Below are 18736 nucleotides of genomic sequence, written 5' to 3'. Positions count from 1 at the left end.
GAAGGTGAGTATAATGTTTTTTTTTATAGTTTTTACCATTTTTATTATTTTTTTTTAACTAACTTAGTCACACGGTTGCATGGATTTATATAGTGTGACCAAGTTGTCAAGCACTTTTCCAAGCCAAAATCTTTTAGAAAACGCTTGACAACCCGCATGGGAAATCGCATGTGCTAAACGCGTGACAAACGCTTGTCCCGGGCTGAAAATACGCATGTAAAATCCGCATGAGCTTTTTCTGCCAAGGAGATGCAGAAACGTTAAGGAAAAATCCGGAGCGTTTCTGCATTGTGGGCACATTGCCTAATAGTGGCTGTGGATCAACATACTTAATTCTCATCAATACTAAGCAGTATAAATTAATATAACTTTGCTTAATATTTCCACTAATATTCTTAATTTCAGTGTGTTGGTTTAGCCCTGCACTACAGTCACAGTATTTCATGTGAGCCCTTGAGAAAACTAATTGCCGACCCCCGATCCATGCTCTGTTAACCCCTTTACACCCCTTTACAGAATCTCTCACTGTTTCCGGCAATGTGATTGCCGGAAACAGAGGAGCACCGATCCTAGGCTGCAGATCAAAGAGCACCGATCCTAGGCTATTGCTAGTACACCACAGCCCTGGCCCCAGACTGCTATGATCGGTGCGATCGCCGATCACATCGATCGCAGCGCGATAACAGGGCGGTCATGGGGCGGTGACCGGCTTGTGACCTGCCTGTCACTGCCCCATGACCCCCTGTAATGTAATCAAAGTCCCCAGACTGCTGTGATTGGAGCGATCGATGATGACATCGATCGCTCCAATCAGAGCTCCTGAATACAGGCTGTCATAGGGAGGTGTCACCTCTCTGTGACCCCCTGTGGTGCGTTCTCTGCTACAGCCATGTCTGATTGGTGCAATCAATGTCACCAATCAGATGGCTGGGGCACAGCATGCACCACAGGGGGTCACAGAGAGGTGACACCTCCCTGTGACCGCCCGGTCACCTGTATTCAGGAACTCTGATTGGAGCAATCATTGATGACATTGATTGCTCCAATCAGATTACCTGACTACCTCCACCTGTCACCACCCCATCATCACCCTGTGACCACCCTGCAGACCCTCACACTTGGTGAGGATTTCTACAAAGCGGTCACATCTGATGTGTGTGTGCTGAGCCTTGTAGTGCCACAGAATATTCTGTGACACCACAAGACCATCTTCTCACCTGTTTCAGTCGCTGCTGCTGCTCCTGGATCTTCTGCTCCAGCGTCCTGGGTATCCTGCTCCAGAGCCTGCTGCCGATCCTGCTGCTGATCCTGCAGAGAAGACTTTGGTAAGTCTGTTCTCCACTCATCCACCCCAATCCCCCCTCCCCCCTCTTTTTACCCCCCCTTACCACCATTTATTTTTCTGCGTCCTGCAGCGGTCTCCAGCTCCGCTCCCAGCGCCGGGCTCTCGTTCCGGGCTCCCGGTCAACAGCACCGGTCTCCTGCTCCGGGCTCCGTCTCCTGTTCCGGTCCTGCTGCTGATCCTGTTGACCCCTTGGTAAGTCCATCTCTGATCTCCCCTCATCCACCCCAATCCCCCTCTCCCCACTCCCCCATCTTTTTACCCCCCTTCCCACCTCAATCTCCCTCACTTCAGTGTCCCTGTTAATTCTCTCGTTTCTGGTCTCCAGCGCCAGTACCGGACTCCTGCTCTGGGCTCCCGGTCTCCTGCTCCGCGCTCCCGGTCTCCAGCGTCGTGCTCCCAGTCTCCTGCTCCGGGCTCCCGGTCTCCTGCTCCGGGTCTTCTGTTCCAGTCCTGCTGACCCTTTGGTAAGTCCATCTCTGATCTCCCCTCGTCCACCCCAATCCCCCTCTTCCCACTCCCCCATCTCTGAAGTTTTGGGGCCTGGTCCTTCTTATGGGGATCCTGAACAAGCCCGAGCTTCGGCAATACTGGAGTGCTGAAGTTTTGTATAACACTCCAGTGTTCCGAATGGCCATGATCTGGAGACGCTTTCAGGCCATCCACATGTTCTTGCATTACCAAGATAATGCAAGGTGTCCTGCACGCGATGACCCGAACTTTGATCGTCTTTTCAAAGTTCGGCCGGTCATCGAACACTTCAACAACAAGTTTGCTGAAGTGGACGTGCCCCAAAGGGACATCTGCGTGGATGAGTCCTTAATCTCTTTTAAAAGGCGGCTTGGATTCCGGCAGTACCTGCCCAGTAAGAGGTCCAGGTCCGGGATCAAGCTGTATAAACTTTTTCAGAGTACCTCAGGGTACACTCACAAGTTTAGAGTTTATGAAGGGAAGGACTCCCGGATTGAACCCCCTGAATGCCTCCCGTTCTGGGAGTGAGTTGGAAAATTGTGTGGGACTTGGTGCACCCACTGCTGGATAAAGGTTATCACCTCTTTGTGGATAACTTATATACAAGTATCCCGCTCTTCAAGTCCCTCTCTGCGTGACGTACTGCAGCCTGCGGTACTGTCCGCAAAAATTAGAAAGGCCTCCCAAAGACACTAATTGGGCAGCTGCTCAGAAGGGGTGAGTGTTACAACTCTCCTGTTAGGTTTTTTTTAGTTTGCTGGTCACATGACCATTTTTGCCTATTTAATTCGGCTCCGCCCTCCTGGCTTTGCTGGACTTCATTTGTATTTACTACTGTTGCGCTAGCTTGTTGCTCTGTTGCCGTTCTCTGTTAGTTTTGCTAGGTCTTTTGACACCTTTGCTTTTTGTTGTGTGTTTGTCTTTGACTGCTACTATTTCTGCTAATGGGTGTCCAACTTTTCCCAGTCCCTAGATCTTGTAGGGATCCCTCCCTCACATCTATAGGTCTGCATTCAGACTAGCCTAGGACTTTAGCGGGTCTGATCGTTACATCGTAGGGATCTAGTTTAGTTCTATTGTAGGGACAAATCTCCTCTCTTTCCTTAGTCTCTGTAGCAGATCATAACAGTAAGTCCAGCCATAAAAAAAAAAAAAAAATTTTTTCTAAGGAAAGACCTCCAGTTTTCCATCATGGTCTTGGTGCAAGATTTGGCTCAACGCTTGCAGGGACTCTCTCTGGAGGTGACCAAGCTCCAACAACACGTGAGTAGCTGTTCTGGAGCGCATTTTGTGGAACCAAAGGTACGTCTGCCTGATCTATTTTTTGGCGAACAACAAGATTTTTTTTCTTTTAAAAATGCTTGTCTATTATATTTTCGTTTGAGACCCGGATCCTCTGGTGATGAATCACAGCGCATAGGGATCATAATGTCACTTTTGCGCAAAGATCCTCAGGGATGGGCCTTCTCTCTCCAACCTAGTGATCCGTGCTTTAGATCAGTGGATAGTTTTTTTTCTGCTTTGGGTTTGTTGTACGATGGTCCTGATCGTGTCTCATCTGCTGAGTCTGAATTAAGACGTTTGAGGCAGGGATCAGGTAATGTGGAAAAATATTGTTCTCACTTCCGTCGGTGGTCTGCCCAGGTGGGGAGGAACGATTCAGCTTTGAAAAGCTTGTTTCTGGCAGGCCTAGGTGAAAGAGTTAAGGATTTACTGATTGCTTATCCCACACCTGGAAACTTGCAGGAGGCAATGCAATTAGCTATACGGGTTGACAGGAGACTGCGTGAAAGGGTTAATGAGAGCAAATCCTCTGCTATGTCAGCTTCGAGTCCTGAGAGGTTCTGTGCTGACAATGGAGAGCCGATGGAAATTGGGGCGATGACAACCCGCTCTCAGGAAAAAGACCGCCGACTTTCTGAAGGCTTGTGTTTCTATTGCGGAAATTCTGGTCATCTTATTAAGAGCTGCGTGCTTCGTAAGAAGAAAGAAAAAAAATGGTCAGTCATGCTCGTATTGCCTGTTTAAATTCTAAGGGGGTATTCCTATCTGCCACTACTGCTGCTCAGGATGAATTAATTGAATTTCGGGTATTTGTGGATTGTGGATCTACTCTGAATGTGATTGATGGGGGGATTCTTGGAAAAACTTAGATTAGAACCTAAAACTTTGTCATCCCCTATTGCTGTGGTTTCTGTCGATGGCTCTCCCTTGAAGAGTGTTACTCACAAGGTCTGTGAATTTCCCCTCACTATTAATGGTATTCATCAAGAGAATTTGGATTTGGTGGTATTGGATAATTTGCCTTCTCCAGTAATATTGGGGTTACCCTGGTTAAAATTGCACAATCCTGTACTGGATTGGTCTACCAATGAAATTAAGTCCTGCTGTGGATAGAGGGGAATTGCCTGTACCTATTCAGGATTTTTGGAGAGTTTTTTCTAAGGAGGAGTCGCAGGTTTTGCCTCCCCATAGAGACTATGATTGTACTATTGAATTTGTCCCTGGAGCGACTCTTCCTAAGAGTCGTTTATTTAATCTTACTATTCCTGAGAGAAAGGCTTTGGAGGAATACATACAGACAAGCTTGGCCGCTGGTCACATTAGGCCTTCCAAGTCTCCTGTGGCTGTTGGTTTTTTTTTTGTGAAAAAAAAAGATGGCGGTTTACGTCCTTGTCTGGACTTTCGTGAGATTAATAAATTTACTGTACGCAATCCTTACCCACTGCCATTGATTCCCGATTTATTTAACCAGTTAGTGGGGGCCAAGTGGTTCTCTAAAATTGATCTCCGGGGGGCATACAATTTGTTGCGCATGAAGGAGGGTGATGAATGGAAGACTGCTTTTAACACTCCTGTGGGTCATTTTGAGAATCTGGTTATGCCTTTTGGTCTCACCAATGCTCCAGCATTTTTTCAGAATCGTATTAATGACATCCTTAGACCTTTAATCGGCAAAGATGTGGTTGTGTATTTGGATGACATTTTGATTTATTCACCGGATCTGGAGTCTCATTGGCGGAGCGTACGTGAGGTATTACAGTTATTAATGGACAATTCGTTTTTTGCTAAGCTGGAGAAATGTGAGTTCGCTGTACAGAGAAATAGTTTTTTGGGCTACATTGTCTCCAGTGAAGGTTTTGAGATGGACCCGGTTAAAGTTCAGGCTGTACAGGAATGGCCTAGGCCTATTGGTTTGAAATCGATACAGAGGTTTTTGGGTTTCGCCAATTATTACAGAAAATTCATAAAAATTTTTTCTATTATTGTCAAACCGCTGACCGATCTCACCAGGAAAGGTGCTAATGCGGTTCAGTGGACTTCTGAGGCCATTGAAGCTTTTGTGGTTTTAAAGGAGAGGTTCACCTCTGCTCCCATCCTTATGCAGCCTGATGTGACTAAGCCGTTTTTGGTTGAGGTTGATGCTTCTTCGGTGGGGGTTGGTGCGGTGTTGTCTCAGGAAAACAAGGATGGAGTACATCCCTGTGCCTTTTTTTCAAAAAAATTTTCCGAGACTGAACTTAATTACGATATTGGTAATCGGGAATTGCTGGCGATTAAACTCGCATTTGAACACTGGCGTCACCTCTTGGAAGGTGCTGAATTTCCCGTTCAGGTTTTCACTGATCATAAAAATCTGATCTATCTTGATGCTGCCAAGCGCTTGAATGCCCGTCAGGCTAGGTGGGCACTTTTTTTCTCGCGGTTTAATTTTTCCGTTACTTACATCCCGGGTACCAAGAATGTTAAAGCGGATGCTTTGTCTCGCAGCTTTTCTCCCATGGTTGGTGTTGAGGAGGAGGAGACCATTTTACAAGAAGGTGTTGTGATTGCTGCTTTGGACTCCGTTTTGGAGGATGAGATTCTTAAAGCACAGGAGAATGCCCCATCTAACACTCCCCATGGGAGGTGGTTTGTGCCTAGGACCTTTAGGAGAGATTTGTTTGTTGAGTGTCATGAGTCTCGGTTGGCAGGTCATCCAGGAATTTCTGAGACCAAGAGACTTGTGGGTCGCAGTTTTTGGTGGCCTGGATGGCAGAAGGAAGTCATTAAGTGGGTGCGCCAATGTACTGTGTGTGCAAGATCCAAGTCTTCGCATGCTCCTGCTGCGGGGTTGCTTTGCCCTCTGGAGGTTCCTAGTGCACCTTGGACACATCTGGCTATGGACTTTATTACTGACCTTCCTCCCTCTGAAGGTTTCACGGTCATCTGGGTGGTCGTGGACCGTTTTAGCAAGATGTGTCACTTGGTTCCCTTCATCAAACTGCCTTGCGCTAAGACACTCGCTAAGGCCTTTGTCAAGGAGATTGTCAGACTACATGGTGTTCCTACTGACATTGTTTCTGATAGGGGACCTCAGTTCGTGGCTCGTTTTTGGCGTGCCTTTTGTGACAGGTTGGGAGTTCATTTGTCGTTTTCATCCGGATATCATCCTGAGTCTAATGGTCAGACAGAAAGGAAGAACCAGGAAGTTGAGCAGTTCTTGCGTTGTTTTGTGGCAGACAATCAAGAGGGGTGGTCTGAGTTTCTGCCACTTGCTGAATTTGCTCTTAACAACCATACATCCTCTTCTGCTGGGTGTTCGCCTTTTTTTTGTTGTTCTGGGAGACATCCGTCTTTTGGGTCATTTTCCAAATTGGTTTCGGCTGTGCCTGAGGAGGAGAGTTTTTCTGGTGATTTGGAGAGAGTTTGGACGGAAGTGCGTGGTAATCTTCAGGAGGCTAACAAAAAATTTAAGAGGTACTTTGATAGGAAACGGCAAGAGGTTTTGTTTGCTGTTGGTGACATGGTTTGGTTGTCCTCTAAGAATCTGCGATTGAGGATTCCTTCTAAAAAATTGGGTCCCAAGTTCGTAGGGCCCTTTAAGGTACTTCAGATAGTTAACCAATCTGCTGTTAGGCTGGAGGTTCCTACGTCCTGGAGGATTAATCCGGTGTTTCATGTTTCTCTGTTGAAAAAAGCTGATGTGTCGGATGGTGACGCCTCTGCCACTGTTCCTCCGGTGGTGGAGGACAGGGAATATGAAATTTCCCGCATCCTAAATTCTAGACGGTATAGAGGGAGTTTGCAGTATCTCGTCGCTTGGAAGGGTGTCGGACCTGAGGATAACTCATGGGTGAGGGCGGATGATGTTTCTGCCCCCAGACTTGTCCGAGCGTTTCACAGGAGGTTTCCTGGTAAGCCTGGGCCTAGGGTATCCGGAGGATCCTCTTAGAAGAGGGGGTACTGTTACAACTCTCCTGTTAGGTTTTTTTTAGTTTGCTGGTCACATGACCATTTTTGCCTATTTAAACCGGCTCCGCCCTCCTGGCTTTGCTGGACTTCATTTGTATTTACTACTGCTGAGCTAGCTTGTTGCTCTGTTGCCGTTCTCTGTTAGTTTAGGTCTTTTGACCCCTTTGCTTTTTGTTGTGTGTTTGTCTTTGACTGCTACTATTTCTGCTAGGGGGTGTCCAACTTTTCCCAGTCCCTAGATCTTGTAGGGATCCCTCCCTCACATCTATAGGTCTGCGTTCAGACTAGCCTAGGACTTTAGCGGGTCTGATCGCAGGATCAGGTTCCCCGTTACATCGTAGGGATCTAGTTTAGTTCTATTGCAGGGACAGATCTCCTCTCTTTCCTTAGTCTCTGTAGCAGATCATAACAGTGAGAGCATAGCCCAATGTAGCGACAACCTGCTGATGGTCAAGTACAAGGACAAGAGGCATGTCCTTTTGTTGACCACCATACATGGTGATGGCAGCACCCTCAGCTCTGTAAGAGGTTCCACTACACAGGTCGCCAAACCAGACTGTGTAGTGGGGTACAACAAGTACATGGGGGGAGTTGATCTCTCAGATCAAGTCCTCCAGCCCTACAGTGCTTTCAGAAAGGCCAAGGTATGGTATAAGAAGCTGGCCGTGCACATTGTACAGATGGCAATGCACAACGCTTTCCTTCTGTCACAACTTGCAAGCCAGACTTCTACGTCGTACCTTCACTTCCAGGAGACTGTTATCAAGGCCCTGATATTTGGCAGCGGTGACGGAGCAGGCCCTAGTAGTTCCGGAATTGAAGGACTGAGAATTGTACCAGGCCAGCATTTCCCAGGGCAGATCCCTCACAGCGGAAAAAAAGGAAAGTCACAAAAGAGGTGCCGAGTGTGTTATAAAAGTGGAATACGCAAGGACACCATTTATCAATGTGACAACTGCCCTGACAAACCTGGCCTGTGTATGAAAGACTGCTTCAAAAGGTACCATACTTCGATGGACTATTAAATTAATTTCTGACGTATGAGAACCTGACAAACACTACACAACTGACGTAGTGTTCGTCAGGTTGTCATACGTCAGTTGTGTAGTGTTTGTCAGGTTGTCCTACACAACTGATGTATAACACTACTGTTAGGTGTCGGTCTGGTGCTGGATTCGAAATGGGTCCAGGACCTTCTATGGTCTCAGAATCGCCGTCAGCCCCAACGACTAGCTGGTCCGCGAGCACTGTTTATCTCCCAGGTAGTTGTGCCTAGCAATGTTAAGCCTGGGTTGCAGAAGGAGACAGGGCTTGTGGAATCTAAGTCCAGGATTTGCCGAACTGAGCATGTCCGTGACCTGGCGGATCATGATTGGTGGGTTGGCACTCACCTGACCCGGTGACCAGCCACCGCCTGATTGGTCATTTGTCAAAGTGCGTGCTTAGTAATTGTCAAGGATTTATCATGAAGAGATTAACATTGCTGGACAACACTAGTCCAGCAACGCCCCCTGCTGTGATAAGAAGCACACCGTCTATGGACTTTGAACATGGAGAGCCTGGTGTGGGTGGGGACAGCTTTCTCAGCTCTGCTTCATTCTAAATCTAAAAGCTCTGATTGGGTCAGAACTGCTGCACCCAGTAATCTAAGTGATACATTGTTGGATTCAGCTTCTATTTGTCTACATTACGCTCCTCTCAGATGAGTAGTAAAACCTGCCGACAAATTCCCTTTTAGATTTTATTGCCGGTGTCAAGCTATTATTTATATGTACATTTTATAAAACCTATAAAAAGTTTGGAATCAATAAAATATAAAGTCATAGATTTCATTATACCTTCTGAATGCTCGTAGAGTTGTTCGCTAGGCCCACTTGCACTGCAGATTTAAGAAAAAAAAAGACATTACTACATGCATGTAAGAATTATTAACTACAATAAAAAATGGTTCTTTCCTTAAAGGGAACCTGTCACCTGAAAAAAACACAATCAGACTGCAGATATGGGGATAATCTCCAGATTAACCCTGCTCTGAACTTTATTTCTCCCGGCATCCATTGGATTCAGTCACCGCTCTGTGTATAGTGAGAAGTGGCAGCAAACACTCCCCCTGCACTGACTTACAGCAGCTCAGCAGTAGGGCCGGCTGTCAATCACTGCCGGGGACGAGGTTACAGCCGCCGCTCTCTATACAGAGAACGGTGACTGAACCCGCGCCGGCGCCGCCCGTGACTGAAACCAGAATGCTAAAAGGAGGAATAAAGATCATTTCCTCATGACAGTAGGGGTCTAAGTGCTGGGCAGGTTGAGAACGCTATTAATCTGCAGATTAACCCCATATATGCAGAAAAATAGCTTCTTTCATGTCACAGGTTCCCTTTAAGGAAAGAAAAAGTAATATTACATCAGTTGAGACCCTAGAAAGACCTAGGTGCATTCTGACCATAGGAAGAATCACCAAATACCAAGGTTCAGGAAGAACCAAATAGAGGACAATATACAGTAGGTACAGAAAGTATTCAGACCCCTTTAAATTTTTCACTCTTTGTTTCATTGCAGCCATTTGGTAAATTCTAAAAAGTTCCTTTTTTTCTCATTAAAGTGCACTCTGCATTCCATCTTGACTGAAAAAAAAACAGAAATGTAGAAATTTTTGCAAATTTATTAAACAAGAAAAACTGAAATATCACATGGTCATAAATATTCAGCCCCTTTGCTCGGTATTGAGTAGAAGCACCCTTTTGAGCTAGTACAGCCATGAGTCTTCTTGGGAATGATGCAACAAGTTTTTCACACCTGGATTTGGGGATCCTCTGCCATTCTTCCTTTCTCCAGTTCTGTCAGGTTGGATGGTGAACGTTAGTAGACAGCCATTTTCAGGTCTCTCCAGAGATGCTCAATTGGGTTTAGGCCAGAGCTCTGGCTGGACCAGTCAAGAATGGTCACAGAGTTGTTCTGAAGCCACGCCTTTGTCATTATAGCTGTGTGCTTAGGGTCATTGTCTTGTTCGAAGGTGAACCTTCGGCCAAGTCTGAGGTCCAAAGCACTCTGGTAGAGGTTTTCATCCAGGATATCTCTGTACTTGGCCACATTCATGTTTCCTTCAATTGCAACCAGTCGTCATGTCCCTGCAGCTGAAAAAGACCCCCATAGCATGATGCTGCCACCACCATGTTTCACTGTTGGGATTGTATTGGGCAGGTGATGAGCAGTGCCTGGTTTTCTCCACACATACCGCTTAGAATTATCACCAAAAAGTTCTATCTTCGTCTCATCGGTCCAGAGAATCTTATTTCTCATAGTCTGGAGTCCTTCATGTGTTTTTCAGCAAACTCTATGCAGGCTTTCATATTTCTTGCACTGAAGAGAGGCTTCCATCGGGCCATTCTGCCAAAAAGGCCCAACTGGTGGAGGGCTACAGTGATAGTTGACTTTGTGGAACTTTCTCCCATCTCCCTACTGCATCTCTGGAGCTCAGCCACAGTGATTTTGGGGTTCTTCTTTACCTTTCTCACCAAGGCTCTTCTCCCATGATTGCTCTGTTTGGCTGGACGGCCAGGTCTAGGAAGACTTCTGATGGTTCCAAACTTCTTCCATTTAAAGATTATGGAGGCCACTTTGCTTTTAGGAACCTTGGGTAATGCAGAAATTCATTTGCAACCTTAGCCAGATCTGTGTCTTGCCACAATTCTGTCTCTGAGCTCCTTGGGCAGTTCCTTTGAGCTCATGATTCTCATTTGGTCTGACATGCACTGTGAGCTGTGAGGTCTTATACAGACAGGTGTGTGCCTTTTCAAATCAAGTCCTATCAGTTTAATTAAACACAGCTGGACTCCAATGAAGAAGTAGAACCATCTCAAGGAGGATCACAAGGAAATGGACAGCATGTGACTTAAATATGAGTGTCTGAGCAAAGGGTCTGAATACTTATGACCATATGATATTTCAGTTTTTATTTTTTAATAAATTTGCAAAAATGTCTATGTAGCGCCCCGAGGGTTCGGCCGCTACAGGGGTATTGCACCTCAGACCAGAGGTGTGATATTCCACTCCCAGGTAAGGATGGAGTATGGACCAGGGCTCAGTTAGCTGCATACAGCACACACACACCATTTCCGAGGGACAGCTCAACGGTGCTCCCACTAGACAGAAGTGCAGGCACGCCCGACTATGTCCCTGCCTGGAGTGGGGAGGGGGGTGGAACACCCAGTGCTGTAGGGGCAGATAGGGGTTGGTTCCTGAGCGTAGGAAGGAGCTCATTGGTTGCTGGTCACCTGGGCTCATGGTCAGAGGGAGGTATAAAAGGTGGGCACCATCTTAGATCTAGGTTCGTTCAACCAGAGGAGAAGACCGGGAGTGGAGGCTCTGTAGGAGCTCCACTCTGGAGCGGGCCTAGAGAGAGGCCGGGGGAGAGAGAGAGAGGAGGTGAAAGGGAGCTGTGATTAAGTCTCATCCCAGCTCCACGAGAAAGGAACAGAAAGGAACAGAGAAAGAGAAGAAGAGAGAGAGAAACAGAAGGGCTTAGGAACAAGAAGGTGGAAGGGACCCTAAGAACCCACGAGAATCCAGGGTGAAGGGTCAGGCAGATTAAGGGTACCGGATCCCAAGTTGGTGGAGGAGAAACTACCCTCAGCCAAAGACCGGTCGTCGTGATCATTTATTGGTGCTACACCTCATCAAACCTGCTAGGAAGGCACCATATAGGACAGCGGAGGACGGGGCCACGTTTAACCGCACAGGTCCACGGCAGCTGGACAAAAGCGGGTCACTGGTGAGGCAGGCCAGAGAAAGGATTAAAGGGGGTCCTGTGCCATGCTCCTGAACTGCCTGGGAGTTGACCGAGCCCCTCACCTGGTGGACGCAGCACGGCTCGGGCGGTCAGTGCCGAAGGAAGTGACCCGAAACAAACGAACTGTGAGTAAAGACCCTGGACTGTAACTTGTTGTCCGTGTGCTCCTTCGCTCCTCCGGCACTACCGGTACTGGGACTCTCACCACCATCACCCCCTACATCCACTACACTGCCCTGGGGCCGCACTCTTCCCGTGGGGAATCACACCATCCCAGCTGCACACATCATCAGCCCCAGCGGTCTGCCTTGCAGTGGCGGTACCTAATGACCGCAAATCCACGGGTGGCGTAGTCGGACATCATCTGAAGCACGTAGCAGACTACCATTGGTCTGACCACCCTGAGCCGCGGGATCGGGCCGCCACTACTACCCCCATCGTCTCCCTATCGCCCGGATCCGCGTGCCCCACGGCCCAGGGGGCGAGTCAGCTTTGGTGTATTTCGTGCCCGCTAACAACGGGTACTGCGCGCCTGAAAAGAGACTGTTTAGTTGTACTAAAGATGGCGCCCGCCCTAGAAGAACGAGCGCCATAATGTGCGCGCCAAAAGACCACAGGAGGCCGCCTCCCATCGTGGGCCGAGTCCCAGAATGGCGCCAAAGAGGAAGGGGCTGCCCCTGAGAGTGATTGTCAGCAGAATACCCCAGGACCACCCCCCATGGGGGCGGAAAGAGAAGAAAACTGCGGGGCAGGGGGTGGTCTGGATCAGTTTGGCCAGGCCACACCCAGAGATGGAGAAAGAAATCAGCTCCAGTACTTTGGCTAGGGGCCTGCTGCAAGCTACACCACCATGCAGCCTCACCGAGCTGCTAGCCCATCTCCCCAAGGAGGACCCCGAATATACGCTGGAGGAGCTGGACCGGAGGATGGTCCGGGCGCAGCAGGACGTGATCGCCGGGTGGAAAGAGGAAGTGGCTCGGCGGGCTGTGGCCCTGCAGCAGGAGGCGCCAGCGACATCCAGCGGTACACCAGCCACCGAGGGCAGTGAAGACAGAGCGGAGGCTGAAGACGACGCCGCGGAGGAAGCCGCGACAGCAGAGGCAGGTAACGGAGACGCCCCTACCCCGAACCCTGGGGCCGCTGATCTGCCCCTGCACCCCGCTGCGGAGCCCAACACACCTGGACCCGCCGTCGACACTGTGCCTCCACCGCCATCAACCGGCCTCCAGGCCGTCGACACTGCCAGTGAGCCCCGCCCCACGCCGTGCCCTCTGACCCCGGGCGTGCTCGGCCAACCGCCATCGCAGGCCCGGCCGCAAGGCCCAGCGCCCCCGGGCGCCGCTGCCCTGACGGAACCCCCTGCACCCGCTGTACCACCCCTGGGAGCAACAAGGAAACAACCAGCACGGGCCTGGTCGCAAGGCCACGTGCCCCCGGGCGCCGCCAACCCGCTTGCACCCCCTGCTGCTGCAGTACCACCACTGGGCGCAGATCTCTTCGCCCAACACACCAGTCCGGATGGGCTGTCTTTCATCTGGCCCCCCGAATTTGTCAACCCCCGCTTTCGGAGGAGCCCGCCCGCGGAGGTTGAAGTACCATCTGAGCCCCTTATACCTGCTCCGGCGCCTCAGGAAATCCCCCAGCTACCATTGGAGGACGCCCAGTTTGAATGGGACCCCACCGGGGAGGACCTAATGGGGTTCACAAGGGAGACACGAGCGGGCGCAGCCGAACGGCGGGAGGCCTGCCGCCAACAGCTGGAAATGTTTGAGAAGGAGCAGCGAGAGCGGCGGGTGAAGCAAGAGAAGCTGCAGGTCCAGAGCGCGGAGCAGAAAATGAAGGCCCGGCGAGATCCCCGAACTGCCCGCAGTCCCCGAGTCACCGGGACTGTTGTGAAGTTCCAGATGGAGCGCGGCTGGGGTTTCATCCGAGACCCTGAGACCATCAGCGATGTATTTGTGACAAGGAGGGATGTGGAGAGTCACCTGCCGGAAGGCCATCGTGGGCGGGATCTATTTCCAGGTGATGTGGTGTCTTACACCCGACACCAAGGCGTGAAGGGATGGTACGCCCTCCACGTCCACAGAGTAGTAGAGGAGGAGGAACAGCACTACTCGGACGCTGAGTACCCAGAGGACCCGGATGGGCCTGAAGACAACGAGGAGGAGCAAGGCGCATATGGAGGACGACGATAGAAAGTAAGAAGAAGCGCCAATGTAAATAGTTACCCGTCAGGGTACAAAGGAACTGTGTGGGACTGTTTTAAATTGAGTGTGGTCCCCGTTGGGACTGATATAGGACTGTTTGACTGTTACCCTATCCCCTAAGTAACCAGGCTGAGGACTGAGAACAGCCATCCCTCTTCCCTTTACCAGGCTGAAGACTGTGAGTAGCCATTTCCCTTCCCAAAACTGGCCGAGGACTGAGAGCGGCCAATCCCCTTGTATATAGTTGCGCTTCCTAAAGCGCCCCCTACTGGTTTTATAAAAAGACTGCAACGTCTACCTCAAGACAAGTTTACTGGACTGTTGCACCTTTAAGAAGAAAGAACACCTGGTCGCAAGTTGCACCGCGACCATGAACCAAGAATTCAAGAATGTGCTTTACTTAAAAATGTTTTATATGAAGAGTTTAATATGCTGCTAGAAAATGTTTTACATAATCTTGAAACCGTTTTATATGATAAGTGACAAAAGAGTTCCAGAAGTATTAGCATGTGTTTTATAATAGTATAATAGTGTGACAAAAAAAGAAAAGTGTGTCCCATAAAGGAAGTTGAACAATGTCGTCCGTTTCTAAATGTAAAAAGTTATTGAAAAAGTTTTGCATGTCCTGTAATCAACTGTTTTTGCTCTTTTCCAGCCCGAGGACGTGCTGTGCTTTACCAGGGGGGAATGTAGCGACCCGAGGGTTCAGCCGCTACAGGGGTATTGCACCTCAGACCAGAGGTGTGATATTCCACTCCCAGGTAAGGATGGAGTATGGACCAGGGCTCAGTTAGCTGCATACAGCACACACACCCCATTTCCGAGGGACAGCTCAACGGTGCTCCCACTAGACAGAAGTGCAGGCACGACCGACTATGTCCCTGCCTGGAGTGGGGAGGGGGGTGGAACACCCAGTGCTGTAGGGGCAGATAGGGGTTGGTTCCTGAGCGTAGGAAGGAGCTCATTGGTTGCTGGTCACCTGGGCTCATGGTCAGAGGGAGGTATAAAAGGTGGGCACCATCTTAGATCTAGGTTCGTTCAGCCAGAGGAGAAGACCGGGAGTGGAGGCTCTGTAGGAGCTCCACTCTGGAGCGGGCCTAGAGAGAGGCCGAGGGAGAGAGAGAGAGGAGGTGAAAGGGAGCTGTGATTAAGTCTCATCCCAGCTCCACGAGAAAGGAACAGAAAGGAACAGAGAAAGAGAAGAAGAGAGAGAGAAACAGAAGGGCTCAGGAACAAGAAGGTGGAAGGGACCCTAAGAACCCACGAGAATCCAGGGTGAAGGGTCAGGCAGATTAAGGGTACCGGATCCCAAGTTGGTGGAGGAGAAACTACCCTCAGCCAAAGACCGGTCGTCGTGATCATTTATTGGTGCGACACCTCATCAAACCTGCTAGGAAGGCACCATATAGGACAGCGGAGGACGGGGCCCACGTTTAACCGCACAGATCCACGGCAGCTGGACAAAAGCGAGTCACTGGTGAGGCAGGCCAGAGAAAGGATTAAAGGGGGTCCTGTGCCATGCTCCTGAACTGCCTGGGAGTTGACCGAGCCCCTCACCTGGTGGACGCAGCACGGCTCGGGCAGTCACTGCCGACGGAAGTGACCCGGAACAAACGAACTGTGAGTAAAGACCCTGGACTGTAACTTGTTGTCCGTGTGCTCCTTCGCTCCTCCGGCACTACCGGTACTGGGACTCTCACCACCATCACCCCCTACATCCACTACACTGCCCTGGGGCCGCACTCTTCCCGTGGGGAGTCACACCATCCCAGCTGCACACATCATCAGCCCCAGCGGTCTGCCTTGCAGCGGCGGTACCTAATGACCGCAAATCCACGGGTGGCGTAGTCGGACATCATCTGAAGCACGTAGCAGACTACCATTGGTCTGACCACCCTGAGCCGCGGGACCGGGCCGCCACTACTACCCCCATCGTCTCCCTATCGCCCGGATCCGCGTGCCCCACGGCCCAGGGGGCGAGTCATCTATATTTCTGTTTTTTTTCAATCAAGATGGGGTGCAGAGTGTACTTTAATGAGAAAAAAAATGAACATTTTAGAATTTACCAAATGGCTACAATGAAAAAAAGTGACAAATTTAAAGGGGTCTGAATACTTTCCATACCCACGGTATTTGTTTGCACTTAGCAGTGACAGATGTCACCAGTAGCAGAAGAGGAAGGATTGTGAAATCTGGAGACAGATCCACTTTAACCATTCACATACACATACATGAAACCAAGTAAATTTAAAGGGGTTGTCTGGTCAAAAGTGATAAGTCTGCAGTCACTCTATGTGACTTCAGACTTATGAATCCCAACCCCCAGCACAGGCACTGTGCGATGCGGGGATTTGCCAGTATGAGACCTGGTAATGGAGGGTATGCATGTGTTATACATACCCTTGGCCAGTGGACAGGCCTCACTCTCCATACACTTGTATTGAGCGAGGCTGCGTCTTCTAGTCGAAGCTCCTACTGGCAATCCACGGCACTAGACAGGGCCTGACCTCGCTCCATACAAGTGAACGAAGCGAGGCGGCGCTGACTGGCCAGGGGTATGTATAACACATACATAGCCTCCGGTCCCGGGTCTCATATCGGCAAATCCCCATAGCGCAAAGTGCCTGTGCTAGGGGGATTCATGAGTCTGCAGTCACACAGTGTGACTGCAGACTTATCCATTTTGACCGGACAACCCCTGCAACATTTAGAACTTCAGGATATATGAGAAAAGAGGACAGCTTCTTGAGTAATAAATTACAAAGAGAAGAAAAAGTAACAGCACTGAAGGGGTTCACTATAAAGGGATGCTCATGTACAGTACCAATAAAAAGTTTGAACACAACAGTTGATGAAATAGTTTACCTTCATTTTATTGGAATGGGCTCATAGGTCGATTCACGGGTCACTCCCGGTCATGTTTCATGAGTAGTGTTGAGCATTCCGATACTGAAAAATCGGGTATAGACCGATATTCGCGGTATCGGAGTTCCGATACTGAGTTCCGATACTTTTAGAATATCGAATACCGGAATTGGAAGTTCCCATAATGCCTGCGCTCTGCAGTGTGTCTGAAGGATGACAAGCTGGATGGCAGCGCTCAGCTTACTGTACTTGTCATTTAGTGTAAAGGATTTATTAAAAAAAATAATAGTGTTTTCATGCACCGTCTCTTAAAAAAAGCCGGCCGGCAATTCAGCAGCGGTACCCGACAATTTAGAATAGAAAGAATAGAGCATCACACATAGATTAGATACATAGAAACATGTCAGTCACATATATAAGAAGTACAGTGACAGTGTTGCTTACTGTACTTGTCATTTAGTGTAAAGGATTTATTTAAAAAAATAATAGTGTTTTCATGCACCGTCTCTTTAAAAAAGCCGGCCGGCAATTCAGCATCTGTACTCGATAATTTAAAATAGAAAGAATAGAGCATCACACATAGATTAGATACATAGAAACATGTCAGTCACATATATAAGAAGTACAGTGACAGTGTTGCTTACTGTACTTGTCATTTAGTGTAAAGGATTTATTTAAAAAAAATAATAGTGTTTTCATGCACCGTCTCTTTAAAAAAGCCGGCCGGCAATTCAGCAGCGGTACCCGACAATTTACAACAGAAAGAATAGAGCATCACACATAGATTAGAGAGATAGAAACATGTCAGTCACATATATAAGAAGTACAGCGACAGTGTAGCTTACTGTACTTGTCATTTAGTGTTAAAATAAAGGATTTATTTAAAAAAAAATTGGCGTGGGGTTCCCCGTAATTTTAGGCTCTAGCGGAGGTTAAGCAGACAGCTGGGGCAGATGTTTGAAGTCTGGGAAGGGGGTAATACCCACGGAGCTTCCCAGGCTACTAATATCAGCCCCCAGCTGAATACCTAGCCTTTACTAGCTATTAAAATGGGGGACCCCCCAAAAAAATGACGTGGGGTCCCCCCTTTTTTAATAGCTAGCAAAGGCTAGGCAGACAGCTGGGGGCTGATATTAATAGCTCAGGAAGGGTGCCATGAATATTGGCCCCCTCCCAGGCTAGAAACACCAGCCGTCAGCCGCCTCAGAAATGGCGCATCCATAGGATGCGCCAATTCTGGCACTTAGCCTCGCTCTTCCCACTGCCCTGTAGCGGTGGCAGTGGGGTAATAGGGCTGGGGTTGATGTCAGCTTATAATGCCAGCTGACATCAAGCCCAGTTTAGTAATGGAGCATAGTCAAAGTAAAAAAAAAACCACAAACACCCTGAATAAAGTCCTTTAATTGAAATAAAGATGCAATTCTTTATTGTTCTAAATTAAACCATACTTACCATCACGCCCATTCCGGCTGAAGCCAACGATCTCCTGCAATAAAAGTAAAATAATAAAGCACATCATCCTTACCTTTCCATGGTTCCCACGACAGCTTCAGCTCTGCTACATTCACATGACAGGCTGGATCGCTGCAGAAAGCTGCCATCCAGCTTACCATGCAGCAGACACTGAGAAGCGCAGGCATGCTTGCGCTCCTCAGTGTCTGGCTGTGACGGCATCCAGATGAGCCGAGTTCATGTCCAATGAACTCAGCTCATCTCATGCACGTCACCGACAGCGTGGGAGAATTCTCCTGCTGAAGCGCTGAGTGCAGGAGAATTTTCCCACGCTATCAGTGACGTGCATGACGTGAGCTGAGTTCATTGGACATG

The sequence above is a fragment of the Phyllobates terribilis genome, unplaced genomic scaffold, assembly GCF_046119375.1.
Source record: "Phyllobates terribilis strain yellow unplaced genomic scaffold, ASM4611937v1 Scaffold_597__1_contigs__length_995708, whole genome shotgun sequence".
In the NCBI taxonomy this organism is placed as follows: Eukaryota; Metazoa; Chordata; class Amphibia; order Anura; family Dendrobatidae; genus Phyllobates; species Phyllobates terribilis.
This window is presented reverse-complemented; position numbering follows the sequence as displayed.